Source organism: Diadema antillarum, unplaced genomic scaffold (genome assembly GCF_040938485.1).
Source record: "Diadema antillarum isolate AM-2024a unplaced genomic scaffold, OU_Dant_1.0 seq00000532_RagTag, whole genome shotgun sequence".
Lineage (NCBI taxonomy): Eukaryota > Metazoa > Echinodermata > Echinoidea > Diadematoida > Diadematidae > Diadema > Diadema antillarum.
The window spans coordinates 257277-271087 of NW_027271483.1; positions in this window are offsets into that span (position 1 = coordinate 257277).

The window sequence follows — 13811 nt, forward strand, 5'->3', positions numbered from 1 at the left end:
TCAATGACTTTTTCTCTTCAATTGGGAAAAATTTTTCTCAAAATATTCCTCTTTCTAGTAAATCTTTTAATGATTTTTTAGATACACCTAACTTCAAAACTATATTTTTTGACCCAACATATAAAGAAGAAATAATAAAGATTGTTGCTAATTTGAAAGAAGGAAAAAGTCCTGGCCATGACGGAATTGACAACTATTTGATAAAAAACATAATTCCTCAAATAGTGGATCCCTTAGTACACATTATCAATTCATCGCTTACAACTGGCCATGTGCCAAATAGCATGAAAATTGCGAAAGTAATTCCTATTTACAAGAAAGGGGAGAAGGATGATGTCAATATCTATAGACCCATATCTCTATCATCTTCTATTTCGAAGATTCTTGAAAGAATAGTTTATATCAGGACAGTACGTTTTCTTAAAACCTGCGACATATTCTCAAACTTTCAATTTGGATTCAGGGAAAATCACAGCACAACACACGCACTACTTGCCCTCATCGACAAAGTCACACACGCACTCGACACACTTTCACACACAATAGGTATCTTCTTGGACTTCTCCAGGGCCTTTGACACGATTAACCACGGAATACTTCTCGCCAAACTGTCTCATTATGGAATACGTGGAAAGGCCTTGGAGTGGTTCACGAGTTACCTATCAGAAAGATCCCAATTTGTACATGTCAACGGCTTTGACTCTCAAAGTAAAACAATTGCATCTGGTGTTCCACAAGGGAGTTTATTAGGCCCACTGTTATTCATTATTTATATTAATGATTTTCATAGATCCTCGGAGAAACTATCATTCATATTATTCGCGGATGACTCTAACCTTTTTTTTTCTCACCCTGACCCAAACATTTTAATAAGAACAGTCAATGAAGAACTGAAAAAGGTTATACAATGGATATACGCAAATAAATTGTCATTAAATATTAAAAAAACAAAAGTTATGCTTTTTAGTAATTCTTTAAATAGCCTCCCAGGCAATATAACATTTGATACTACTTCTTTAGAAGAAGTTTCTTCCTTTAAATTTCTTGGTGTTTGTGTCGATAACAAGCTTTCATGGAGGAATCATATTGATAACATATGTAAAATTATATCACGTAACATTGGTGTAATGAATAGATTAAAATATTATCTTCCTTCATCTGCATTATTAACTCTTTATTTTAGTTTGATACTACCTTATTTAAACTACGGGATTCTTGCTTGGGGTAATACATGTCAGATGTTACTTGATAAACTTCTTTTACTGCAAAAGAAAGCGCTTAGAATTGTTTTTAATTTACATACCCGAGAACATACAGATGCTTTGTTTTCTGACCATAAAATATTAAAAGTAAATGATTTGTATGTGTTTCAACTTGGCCAGTTTATGTTTAATTACAACAGTAACTTTTTACCTAAAATATTCCATGATTCATTTCATCGAAATAGTCATGTTCATAACTATCCCACGCGACGATCCGACGAATTTCATCTTCCATTAATGAGAACCGCACATGCCCAAAATACATTTCTTTATACCGGACCCAGACTTTGGAATAATTTAGATAATAGTTTAAAAGATTCCCCCAAATTTGTTACATTTAAATACAAACTCAGAAAATATTTACTTTCTACTTATAATCTTAGATAATTTAAATTGTTTTGATTTATGCTTGAGCCTTCACTTGTCCTGATGTCGCAGCACTTGGCGTGTTCTGTGTGCAGACTTCTCTTCTTTCTTCTCTCCTCTTCCTTTCCTGTCTCTTGTTCTTCGTAGACTTGTATTGTTACCGTCTTCTCTCCTCTCGGTACTGTCTCGCGTCTTACAGTGTATACGTGTGGGTAATTGAATGTGTGTACGAACGTGTTGTCCTTGTCATATTTTCCCGGTACACGTGGTTCAGTGAGCAGTGTCCGGGCACTAGCATTGGTATTCTATATTTTTTCCCAACCGATGTATCTCAAAATAATTACATGTATATTGTTATAGAATAGTATATAATTTACTCATTATTTGTCTAGCGATCCACGTCCGACAAGCTATGCTTTTTAGTGGATCACTATTTTCCATAATCGAATTAATTTTCCGCTCGCCCACGAAGTATTTATACAGTGTTTTCCTAAATATTGTACATGTTATATGTTGTTCTATAATATGTCTCGTATATATATTACATGAATCTTATGCAAACGTTTGAACAATATTTCATCACATGTATACTTTGTACTATGTTTTTTTGATTTTCGATGATTGGAAATAAACTATGATTGATTGATTGATTGATTGAATTGAAAAAAATACATTCGTATGTATATATATATATATATATATATATGTATATATATATATATACAGAGAGAGAGAGAGAGAGAGAGAGAGAGAGAGAAAGGGAGAGCGAGAGAAAGGGAGAGCGAATACTGTATTTGGTTTGATTCTATTTCTGCAGTTTCCGTGAAAAGTATACATGACTTTAAGATACAATAATGATGTTCAAAAATCTACAATTGATTAAAATGTGAAATATACTAGGAAGTACAACAAACATTTTCCACTTTGGTCCTTAATAGTTCGGACACTATACATCAGATAACACTGTCATTGATGTGAGTTTTAGATGAATAGTGTGCAATTCAGTAGGAGGTAATTTGAAGATTTATCTTATGTTATGTTTCGTTGGAAAAAGAAGAATGAAAATAAATGAATTGAAGATGAGAGCATGAATCAATTTCGTTAAATCCATGATTAATTTAAGGTAAGTTCCAGATTTTGGTCAAATTTGAACCCTCTGTACAAAATTGAACCTTTACACAAGAACCAATGATGGGTACGTGAGTGTGTCCTCACAATGACCCTGAACAATAGGCATGAATACCACGAATACTTGTACCTTTTCTGAGCTCTGCTGATCAGGCTTTTCCACTCTTCCTCCAAGGCACATGAATGCTATATTAATAATTGAAGATCTGAATATAAGAACGACCCAAGTCCAATTTTTGGCCAAATTCAGTTTGACATTGGAAATTGTAGCTTATGCATGGACTCATCTTGTGTATAAATGATAAATCCTAATTACCCCCGGAAGTGCCTGAAATGAATGAGTTAAATCTGATATGAATGTAAGAATGAAGGACTTGGGTCATTCTTACATTCATATTATAGCGCCCTCTCTCGTCCTTCTCTCATCTCTATAGCAGAATATATCATGTATATGATTCAAAGAACGACCCAAGTCCATCACACGAAATGGCCTCTCCACAATTAATGTAGGGCCTAATTGTTAATTGTCATAATGATATATGTTCTAATTTGTATATACAATGTTGCCTTCCCATCACAGGTGAATAGAATATTATTGGATAAATAGAAAAGATATGAAGTTTTTTTAAGTTTACTCGAAATGGTCTTCCATGGACTTGGGTCGTTCTTATATTCAGATACTCATTTTCATGATGGGTTGCCCTGGGCACTGTTAGTCTGAGTTCATGGTAAAGGGTAAAATACATGCACATGGCAAAAATAGGCACACGTTTTTATATATGTGCTGGCATACACTACATTTCCGGACGAATAATGACTACATTGTAGCTGCTGAGTATTTAGAGTTATGAAGTCGGTGAATTCGGTGCAATCTGATGTCTGTATAATATATCGTCACTGAACATTATAGAGATTGAGTTGTAGGAATAAACACAATGGACTAAATTGTTGCGTTAGCGTGTGAGCATGGCCGAGTGTATTCAATCCTCTTTATGTATGTGATTATGAGTGTGACTGATGTGTTAACATTAAGTTTCTGTGTGTGTCTGTATCTGTATGTATGTATCTGTATCTGTATGTATGTATTGTGTGTGAGGTAGTGGGGGTATTCTGAAAGGACCCTTGCAGGCTTTTCTTTTGAAATGATGAATTAATTATATCGTTACAAGCCAGTGAATTGGGGAGGGGGACGGGACGGGACGTAATTTAAAAGGGAATTTATTTGAGCCAAACAAGAGAAAGAATTGGATCACAACCCTTTTATATAGGCCTATAGGTGGCGCTGTCAGCGATCTCTTTGGAATTGAGATTTAGTTTAAATGATGCTTTGAAGGAATAGAATTGGGGACATTGCTCTAAATTGCAGGGTAAGATTTTTCTGGTCGGCCGTGCCAGATTAAATTTTGAGATAAGATACAAATTTAGAATAACGTAAGAGGTATACTAGGTGGGTGGGAGACGCATAGTACATATATCATACTGTATTTGAATCAAGATCGTGCATGCGATGAACAGAGACGGGAGTGGATATGACCCATATCTTATCACAAATATGCTTGTTTGGAAAGGCCGTGTCACACCTTTCCGGGCAAGCCTTGCGTGCGACTTGCAAAGAACAATTTTGACTACCCGGAGATCCCCGTAGATAATCCGCACATGACAGTACCTAGCACGTATCTCAACCGTAGTCGCCCGGAGGTGCGCACGCATATTTTTTTACCCGCAACCGTGTTTAGGCCATGTCACACCTTTCCGGGCAAGCTACCCGGGTTTGTTACGTGTAGGGATTTTCTAGCATACCGGACATTCCTGAGGGCGGAAAAGGATTTGAGCGAGTCAACGCGTGTGTCTTACTTGCTGGACGCGTTCTACTTAAATTATACTTACGAGTATACTGTGTGACCTTTGTACCAGTCGCTTGGGGGCTGACAATTCAGTGAAGGAATTCCTCTGATGGAGTGGCTGAAATCCCACAGAATTTCATTATCTTGGCTGCATACGGGACTGCGAAGTACCTGCGTGGGAGTTGCCTGGGAAGTGCTGCCGCTAAGGGCCTCCTACTGGCGTTCTGCGTGGACCTCTACGGGCATTCCCGCGACTCAACCGGAAAATTTTTTGGTCATGCTCAAAACTTGGTTGCGGTTAAATCGGACTTGAGTGAGCATCTCCGGGCAACTACAGGCGAGATACTCGCTAGATACTCTCAGGTGCGGACCAACTGCGGAGAGCTCCGTGGAATAAATTTGTTTCCAAAATGCCCTCCCCCCCCCCCGGAATAGGATTATTTTTTTTCTTAATGTGATCAAGACATTTGGTGATCGATGATTCCTTACTCTTTGTTGAATGTTTTTTACGAGAGGTACATTCATATCATAACTAAAGTGAGGTTTGTGCATAAAGATTTCATATGCTTTGTCAGCATCCATCTTATTCAGTACTTCATTCCATTGTTCATTAGCGAAATCAAAGTAACAACAGATTTGTATTCTTTAGTTTCTCTTTTGTACATGTAATGTCTAGTTCAATTTGTATTTTATGCAAATTATATTTGCTTAGAAATGGCAAAAAAAAAATGAAAGTGCCTGAAATATCGCAACACAGGATGTCATTCATGGAACTTTTATTGAGTGCATTTTAGTTTTTCATGTTTTTCATTAAGTTTTTCATGTGATAAATATTTAAGTTGGCTTGTCTATATGAGGTTGGAAAGCGTAAAATGTTAATAAACTAATGAACTCTAAAGCATGATCATACTGTCAGTGTTTAGGAAAAGTAGAATAGATAATTATAAGAAACTATAAAGTTTAACGAACTAGTGTCAGTAACGCACTATCTTATGCTTTCGTTAAAAAAAAAAAAAGTATCATTTTTTTTCAGGTTAGCTCGGAAAGATTCCAATGTTTGAATGTAATGGATATTAACCGTTAGCTAATTCGAAACGGATGATGCTACAGCTGAGAAGTTTCGCCGTCCAAATGAATGAATTTGTTCTTTCTGCAAGTTGGGGGTGACTTTGATAGATGAAGGAGACCATCTTGCGAACAGTGTGTATTGGAAAGCCACCCAACAAACTTGAATAAACACAATTTTTGTTCACTCATCATTGCTCATTAGAAAACTTCAGATACTTTGAAATCCACGAGTAGAATGTATGTATATCATATCGGCTTGATGTTTGATCTTTGCTGGCGTGAGTTGATTGTAAGTTCTTACCGGCAGAACGGAACGACTCGACCATATTTTGTTTGTTTGATAGATACTTTATTTTCTGCAAATCAATATATACATAAATTACATAATCATGAACATGGGAAACATACAAAGTATATTTGAAACAGAGTCGTTTGACTTGCATAAACAACGATATAAAAGGAAATTAATGATATAATATTACAGTGTGCATGTCTATGCAGCTGGGATTACAATAACAATATTTTATTTGAGAAGCGATAATGCAGAGGGTCGCCATTGTAAGCATTGCTTGAAAAGATGGCCGGCTCGAGGACAAAGTATATAGGGACGTATTAAATTCGTAACAATACAACTATAACTAATGTTTATGCATATATTAAGGCCGTGTCACACCGTTCCGGGCAAGCTACGCGGGCTTGTGGCGAAGAGGTAGTTTCCAGCACGTAGAATATTTTCAGCGGGCGAACAAGAATGTTTGCAATTTTCATTCATGCCTTGTCATACCGTACGGGGGAAGTTTTGCAGCTTGACTTGCGGGGAAACAAATTTACTCCCCGGAGCTCTCCGCAGTTGGTCCGCACCTGACAGTATCTAGCGCGTAGTTGCCCGGAGGTGCTCATGCAAGTCCGATTTAACCGCAACCAAGTTTTGAGCATGACCAAAACTTTTTCCGGGTGAGTCGCGGGAATGCCCGTAGAGGTCCACGCAGAACGCCAGTAGGAGGCCCTTAGCGGCAGCACTTCCCAGGCAACTCCCACGCAGGTACTTCGCAGTCCCGTATGCAGCCAAGATAATGAAATTCTGTGGGATTTCAGCTATTCCACTAGAGGAATTCCTTCACTGAGTTGTCAGCCCCCAGGCGACTGGTACAAAGGTCACACAGTATACTCGCAATCATAATTGAAGTAGAACGCGTCCAGCAAGTAAGACACATGCGCTGACTCGCTCAAATCCTTTTCCGCCCTCAGGAATGTCCGGTATGCTAGAAAATCCCTACACGTAACAAGCCCGAGTAGCTTGCCCGGAAAGGTGTGACATGGCCTAAACACGGTTGCGGGTAAAAAAATATGCGTGCGCACCTCCGGGCGACTACGGTTGCGATACATGCTAGGTACTGTTATGTGCGGATCATCTACGGGGATCTCCGGGAAGTCAAAATTGTTCTTGCAAGTCGCACGCAAGGCTTGCCCGGAAAGATGTGACACGGCCTTTACAAAATAAGGTCTCCAATTAGCAACGAGGAGCAAAATTGCGTTCCAAGTATACTTGGGTGACCCGCACCTCGCTATAACTAATGTTTATGCATATTTGAATCACGTTTCGTCACTGGAATTCTATGAAATCCCATTTACATACTGGAAAAATGCTGAAGATTCCAATGGAACCACAAATTCACTGATCGATATCGAAAATTTGCAGCTTTCGTCCTCAAACGCGAACGATGCGAAAAAGTTGCTCGCTGAGGAAGGGCCCGCAACTCGCCACCCGCGCTCCCATTAGACAAAGCACGTAAGATGCGTGCCTGTGACCGTGATGATAATTATAACACGTATTCCTAACTTTCAAATTTTCGCGAAAAATTGCTCATTTTTCACCACACTTTGCTTGTTTGTGGTAACCTTGCCAAGTTTCAAATTTTTTAAGGGATACTGAACACGGTCACCGGCATAATTTTTTTGTTCAGTGCGCTTGTAACAATCTTAAACCGGGTGGCAGTATTAGGGCCCCTGGCGAGGTGTGGGCACCCCACTCATATACGAGTAATGAGGAAAATTTTGTATTCGGAACGCTCACTGCAGCGCGCGTAATTATAACCAATGCATTTTTTTTTTCAAGATGCGTGTAAATCGTGGTCATAATACTGGCAACAATGTGCCCCTGGGACTGGGCCTTGCTATCGGCATGTCAACATTGATAAGGGCGGAAATAGTTAAAGGATGTAGTTTGGAGAAAGAGAAAAGTTTGTGTCTACTGACTGTGCCTTGACTATCTCTTGGAAGGGTGACACATCCTGAAGCTTGTATAGTGTGTGACTGACTGTGATGGGGTTTTATGGGAAAGAGACTATCTGTCTTTTCCCCCTAACGTACGTAAACGCTATAGGAAACTATGGTAATCGTCTTTTGACAGATGTTATACATGCATCAACTTTCTTTGGAAAATGAATACGGTGTAATCGAAGAGTAAAGTCATATAACAGAATCATTCTTGAGCACTATAAATACACTGAAATGGTTGTGAAACCAACACTCGACATCTTTTGTTCCAAATCTTTCATTCCCTTTCTCATGATGTCATTCATACAAAATACAATAGAGTATTCAACTCACGCAACCAAGGATCTAAACCAATGTCTGCATACATTCTGTTCATGCATTTCAAAATTCATTCATTCATTTCGTTCGCTTCATTTCGAACAAAATATAATCATAATAACATATGAATTCACATAATGGCACAACAATGTACTGAAACAAACTATGAGCTGAGATACAATGTTGTAAACTTCATGACAAATACCGAAAGGTTTCAGAATATGCGTAGTTTTCAAATGAACTTGATATGACATGTCCTTTTCGAGGACTTTGTCTTAGGTTTGACTCGGCCTCTGTTTATAGGTAAATGTCATATACTTTTCAGATAGCATGAAGTGAACGTCGCCAATGTCACAACCTCATTGAGTAGGCCTATAATACTATTACACGTTCATGCCATAGCAACTCACTCGCGGTGCAGGTTTCATTGTTGTTTTGTTGTTGGTGGTGGTGTTGTTGTTGTTGGTGTTGTTGTTGTTTGCAAGGCTAAGTGTATATCACGGTGCAGTGCTCTCTATCAACCCTCAGCGCGCCACTCTAATTACCTGTCCATAGTTGTATTTGAAATTTTGCACATTTTTGCCTCACTTGCACGTAAAGGGGTGAGCGCCTTTCGCGCTTTTCGTATCGTTGTTACCAGCCCTTTGTCGTTTTCCCAAGGTAACAGTCATTATTTTTTAGGATTCGAGTAATACCCACACATATCATTATCACACAACAGTCTTTACTCAAACTGATTAGAGTAAACTGACTTAGAAGCATACACTTGACTGAAATCCAAGAATGCTATTGTTAAATTCAACAATGGCATGAAATACAATGTTTGAGTTTTCCTCCACTTGGGAAAAAAACCCACCTCATAATAAGTGGCCCGCAATGTCTCCAAATAACTTTTCTTTGTTGTTGGTTTGGTGAGATGGTATTCACGAAGTTTTATTCTCCACGTGAAGCAAAGCGTGGAATAGGAAGAATGCGATACGTGTATATCATGACATAAACACAGAGCTTGGATAGCTTCCTTGTTCAGTTTAGTATGTTAATCGGGCCGACATCCAATGCATGTTGTTCTTATGGTGATGATCTCCTTTGCGTATTTCGCTCCAATTTGCAGAATCCATGATCAATGTGCAACTGCGTTCGATATACACTGGTGCTATATCTTATGAATGAAAACATTAGGCAGGATATGAAGTTGTTCAGTGGATTGCTATTGGCGCTCTGTTTTTATGTCATGTTATATCGCATTCTTCCTAATCCACGCTTTGCTTCACGTGGACAATAGAACTTCGTGAATACCATCTCAAATGCTACGGCATCGACAGAGAAGTCATTAAAGACAATGAACAATTCCAGGGATGCAACACAATAGTCAACAACACTTGCTTTTTTACGAGTAAAGTGTCCAGTATACTGTACCTGTCTGATCCAGCTCGTCCATTAACAATGATCAGATTAAAACTTCTACCGGTGAAATTTCGAGGAGTTTCTTGCCATGACTATTGATTTCCTTTTCTCGACTTTTCCTGTCTAAACTGAGATCAAAATTGGAAGAGAGTAAATCCAAGCACTCGAAGTTATTTATGTATTGCCAATTAGAACAGTCAACGGAGTTATCGTCTTCCAATAATTTGTTTCAAGACCTGTTCTAGTATTAAAGTCACCTACAAGACCAGGTAGCTGTGCAAATTTCTTAGCTTTATAAGATCAGAAACTATATTACTAATATAAGGATTCATCATAAACTTTTGACTGCTTCAGAAGAATGTATACACAACTCCCAAAGTAAATGAAATTCCAATAGCCTTCTCATTGAATTTAAGCCATAATACTGATTCTGATTTACATTTAAAATAGCCATAAAGTTGAATATGCATTCCTTTATTAGTAGACCCAATGGGTTCCCCCATAGGGTGATTTAACATTGTTAAATGAAATGGATCGTTTGGGTTTGGTTGAGACCTAACTTCAGGTTTCTATAACATCTTTTTGGTTCGATTATGAAGAACCTCTTATGAAATGTGAAAGAGTATGTAATTCCAAGAGGGATTCAACGTTTATTTGATGTAAATTGGTTTTGAAATGGCTGAGATGAAACGGTAGAAACCATAATAAAAGGTGGGACCCATCTTCTAGTATAATAGAAGGTGGGTCCCACCTTTATCCTATAGGATCGCTTTGCTTTCTTTGTTGTAGGATGTGTCAGGCATTCTAAAACCGTTTTTCATCATATAAACTTTGAATTCCTTTTACAATAGTATGCTGTGTATGCATATGGTATGTTCTGGCCTCTTGGTATCTCGCAAAAAATTAAAAACCCAATCCCCATCTCCACCAATGCTATGCTATCCCTATATCAACAACATTTCATTTGATAACTAGCACACACTTGTAAGGACAATAAGCTGTAATACACTCTTAGGACGTTTGTCTAGAGACTGCTCTGTGGGTAATTATCCAAAGGAAATTATGGGGGGGGGGGGGGAGGGTAATGTTATAGGGGTGTAGTTATCCTGGCGTATTATCCAGTGGGTAGTTATTCGGGGGTAATCCTCCGGGTGGTATATCTGGGAGATAATATGGGGGGGGGGGGGCTAGTTATCCACGCGTAGTTACGGGGGAAGGGGGTAGTTATCGGGGAGGGGGATAGTTGTCCTATCATAGGGGAATTGGGGGTTGATTGCCCTACGAGGGTAGTTGTCCGAGGGTAGTCGCCCTTGGGGGGATAGACCTGGGGGTAATTATCGGGGGGGGGGGGGGTCATCCGGAGGGTAGTTGCTCAGGGGGTAACTGCCCTTGATTCGCTTTTCAGATCTACAGCAATCTCCTTTGCCAAGGTGATTACAGTGTTGGTGATGTCCTCATTAGGTGCGCTTTCTGGCCACACGCAAATTTTGAAGCTGTCACTTTTATAGTACTGATCAGGTCTGTCTACTTCAAAGCGATTAGTTTGGACATGAAGAGTTGTAGAGCTCAAGTGATGCACTTGTAACGACGGAGGCTGAAGCTTTTCCATAGCAACGGACATGGCAGAAGTTATGGCTAAGGTCACAGCTTGGATTATGATTGGCTGGAAAGCCACAGGTGCCCAGGCAACCATATCTGCCATCAGTAGTCCATCACCGTCTTCCTCTCCCTCCACTGAGCTCTTCGTAGTGGCACGTGATAATCCGGTGGCAGCAACAGTCGCAAATGAAACCGCCTCCTCGAGTGGTCTATCTTTGGTCACTTTCTCCTCTGCTTTGATGGCTACCTCGACGCCCAGTAGAACAAACCTACTGCCCACTTGCCATGGCGTCACAATAAATGCAACAGATGAGCACACCAAAGTATTCTCGGTGAGGGTGCTTGAAAAGAAGAGGAGAATGATGCTGCGCAAGTTGCTAAGAGACAGGGGTCTTATCCAACTAGATAATGATGACACGTAGAGTTGCAATTACTTGCTGATACGTATAAATCCGCGCTGAGCATTCCAGACAATGGAAAAAATGCGCTAGAGATTGTTTTGGTTACCAATTAAAGACATAATCTACCATTGGCAGATGAAAGAAAACCCAACATTAGTTCTTTCTTTTTTTAAATGTGAGTTAGGGATAGAAACAACCATTGTAAAAATTTGGATCCATAAATTATAATCGATGTGAATGTTAACAATAATAAAACTGTTTCCTGACTAAATCGTGTGCAGTTATGATTTACTGAGAAAAACACTGATATCTCCTTACATTTTAGGCTTTATTGCAAACATTTTATGTGGGAGAATGTTTTGTGATACAACAGACCTACACATATGCATCAATCTTGCACGTGTTTTTAAATCACTGCTTCCAAGAGTAAACAGGACCTTTAAGTTACTGATGAAGATGAAGATGAAGTTCGAAGAGTAACTTACATGAGGAAACACCATGCAAGAACGCTGAAAAATTTGGAATAGATCTAAAATGGTGTTGCGGAGGCACAAAGTAGTATCTGAAATAGGTCTAACATTGGCCAAGTAAAGCGTTCCACCAATGTGACAAATATAAAATGAAAATAACAACTGGTAGTTCTAGAGAGAGAAACCTAGGAGCAACTGACACATTCGTGTTTTTTCGCCAAAAGAACCCAGTAAAAAATCGCAATATAAACAAGATGTCGATTTGCGCGCAGGCGCAATCAGGAGACTTCCTGTAACCATGGCTACGATGTGGTTGCTACACATCAAACCACCAACCCAGCTAGGTGCAAGAGGAGAGCGGACGTGTACTTTCTGCCATAACAGACAACCAGTGGAAAGCCAGTGAAATACCTACAACCAGGAGCTCCTTGCTCTAACCGTGTTACGCAGGATACAACGTAGAATAGGTACGTTTCATGTGTGTTTCTTCAAAAGAGAGTACGCTGCATGGCGTACAGATTATGGAGGGTTCTTCGCGTATGGCGTAGTAAACATCATGTCAGTCGTACTAGGTGTTACAAAAACATTTCCCACTTTTGATGCTTAATAGCTCGAAAAATTATACATCACATAAAACTGACATTGATATGGGTAATAGCTGAATAGTGTGCAATTTAGTTGGAGGTGGTTTGAATATGAAAATCTATTTCAGTTTCATGAAATCCATAATTAATTTCAAAGTAAGGTTCCAGATTTTAGTCAAATTTTAACTCTCTGTACAAAACCCGAACTTTACCATGTTTACGCAGGAACTAATGATGTGTATGTGAGTGTGTACTTACAATGACCCTGAACAATGGATACGGATACCACCTGTTCAGAGCTCTGCTCCAAGGCACTTGAATGGTTTATTAATCATTCATAATAGATTGCCCGGGGGGGGGGGGGGGGGGCACTGCTAGTCTGAATTCATGGCAAAGGGTGAATTACGTGCACATGAAAAAAAGTAAGCAAATGTTTCCATGTGCTTGCATACACCACATTTCAGAATGAATAAAGACTTAACTGTGATAGTGGAATTCCTCATGAATAAATAATGAACATTAAAATCCTGGCCATTGTTCAGGAATATTGTTTGGGTGTCAACTACACACTCTTATACACACTGATTGACTTCTGTGCAAAGTTAAATTTTTGTACAGAGGGTTGAAAACAGAGCAAAATCTGAAACACCCATAGTGAAAAATTAATGTTTAATTGAAAGAAACTGAATTATGCTGTCATTATAAAATTCCCTCCAACAAAATTGTACACTATTCAGCTGTTGCTCATATCAATATCCATGTTATCTGATATTATTTTTGATCTATTAAAGATCAAAAGTGGGTAATGTTTTTGTAACACCTAGTATGAAACATTTATTATGGTAAAAATGAAGTGCAGGTGAAAACAGACTTGTGTAGTATAGGCCTACATCTCTAGAGTGAGTACAACAGCGGGTGTGTGAAAGGTGTCGAACGGTGCATAGAATGTATAGTGGTTTTCATGAGAGTTCATACACGCCCAGGTACAGAGGTACAGAGTATGATATATAGTGGAATTACAGTATAAGCTGGGAAGTAGAAAGAGATTTTTCTCGCACCTTCAAGGCAATAGAAATTAGTTAAATCGCCC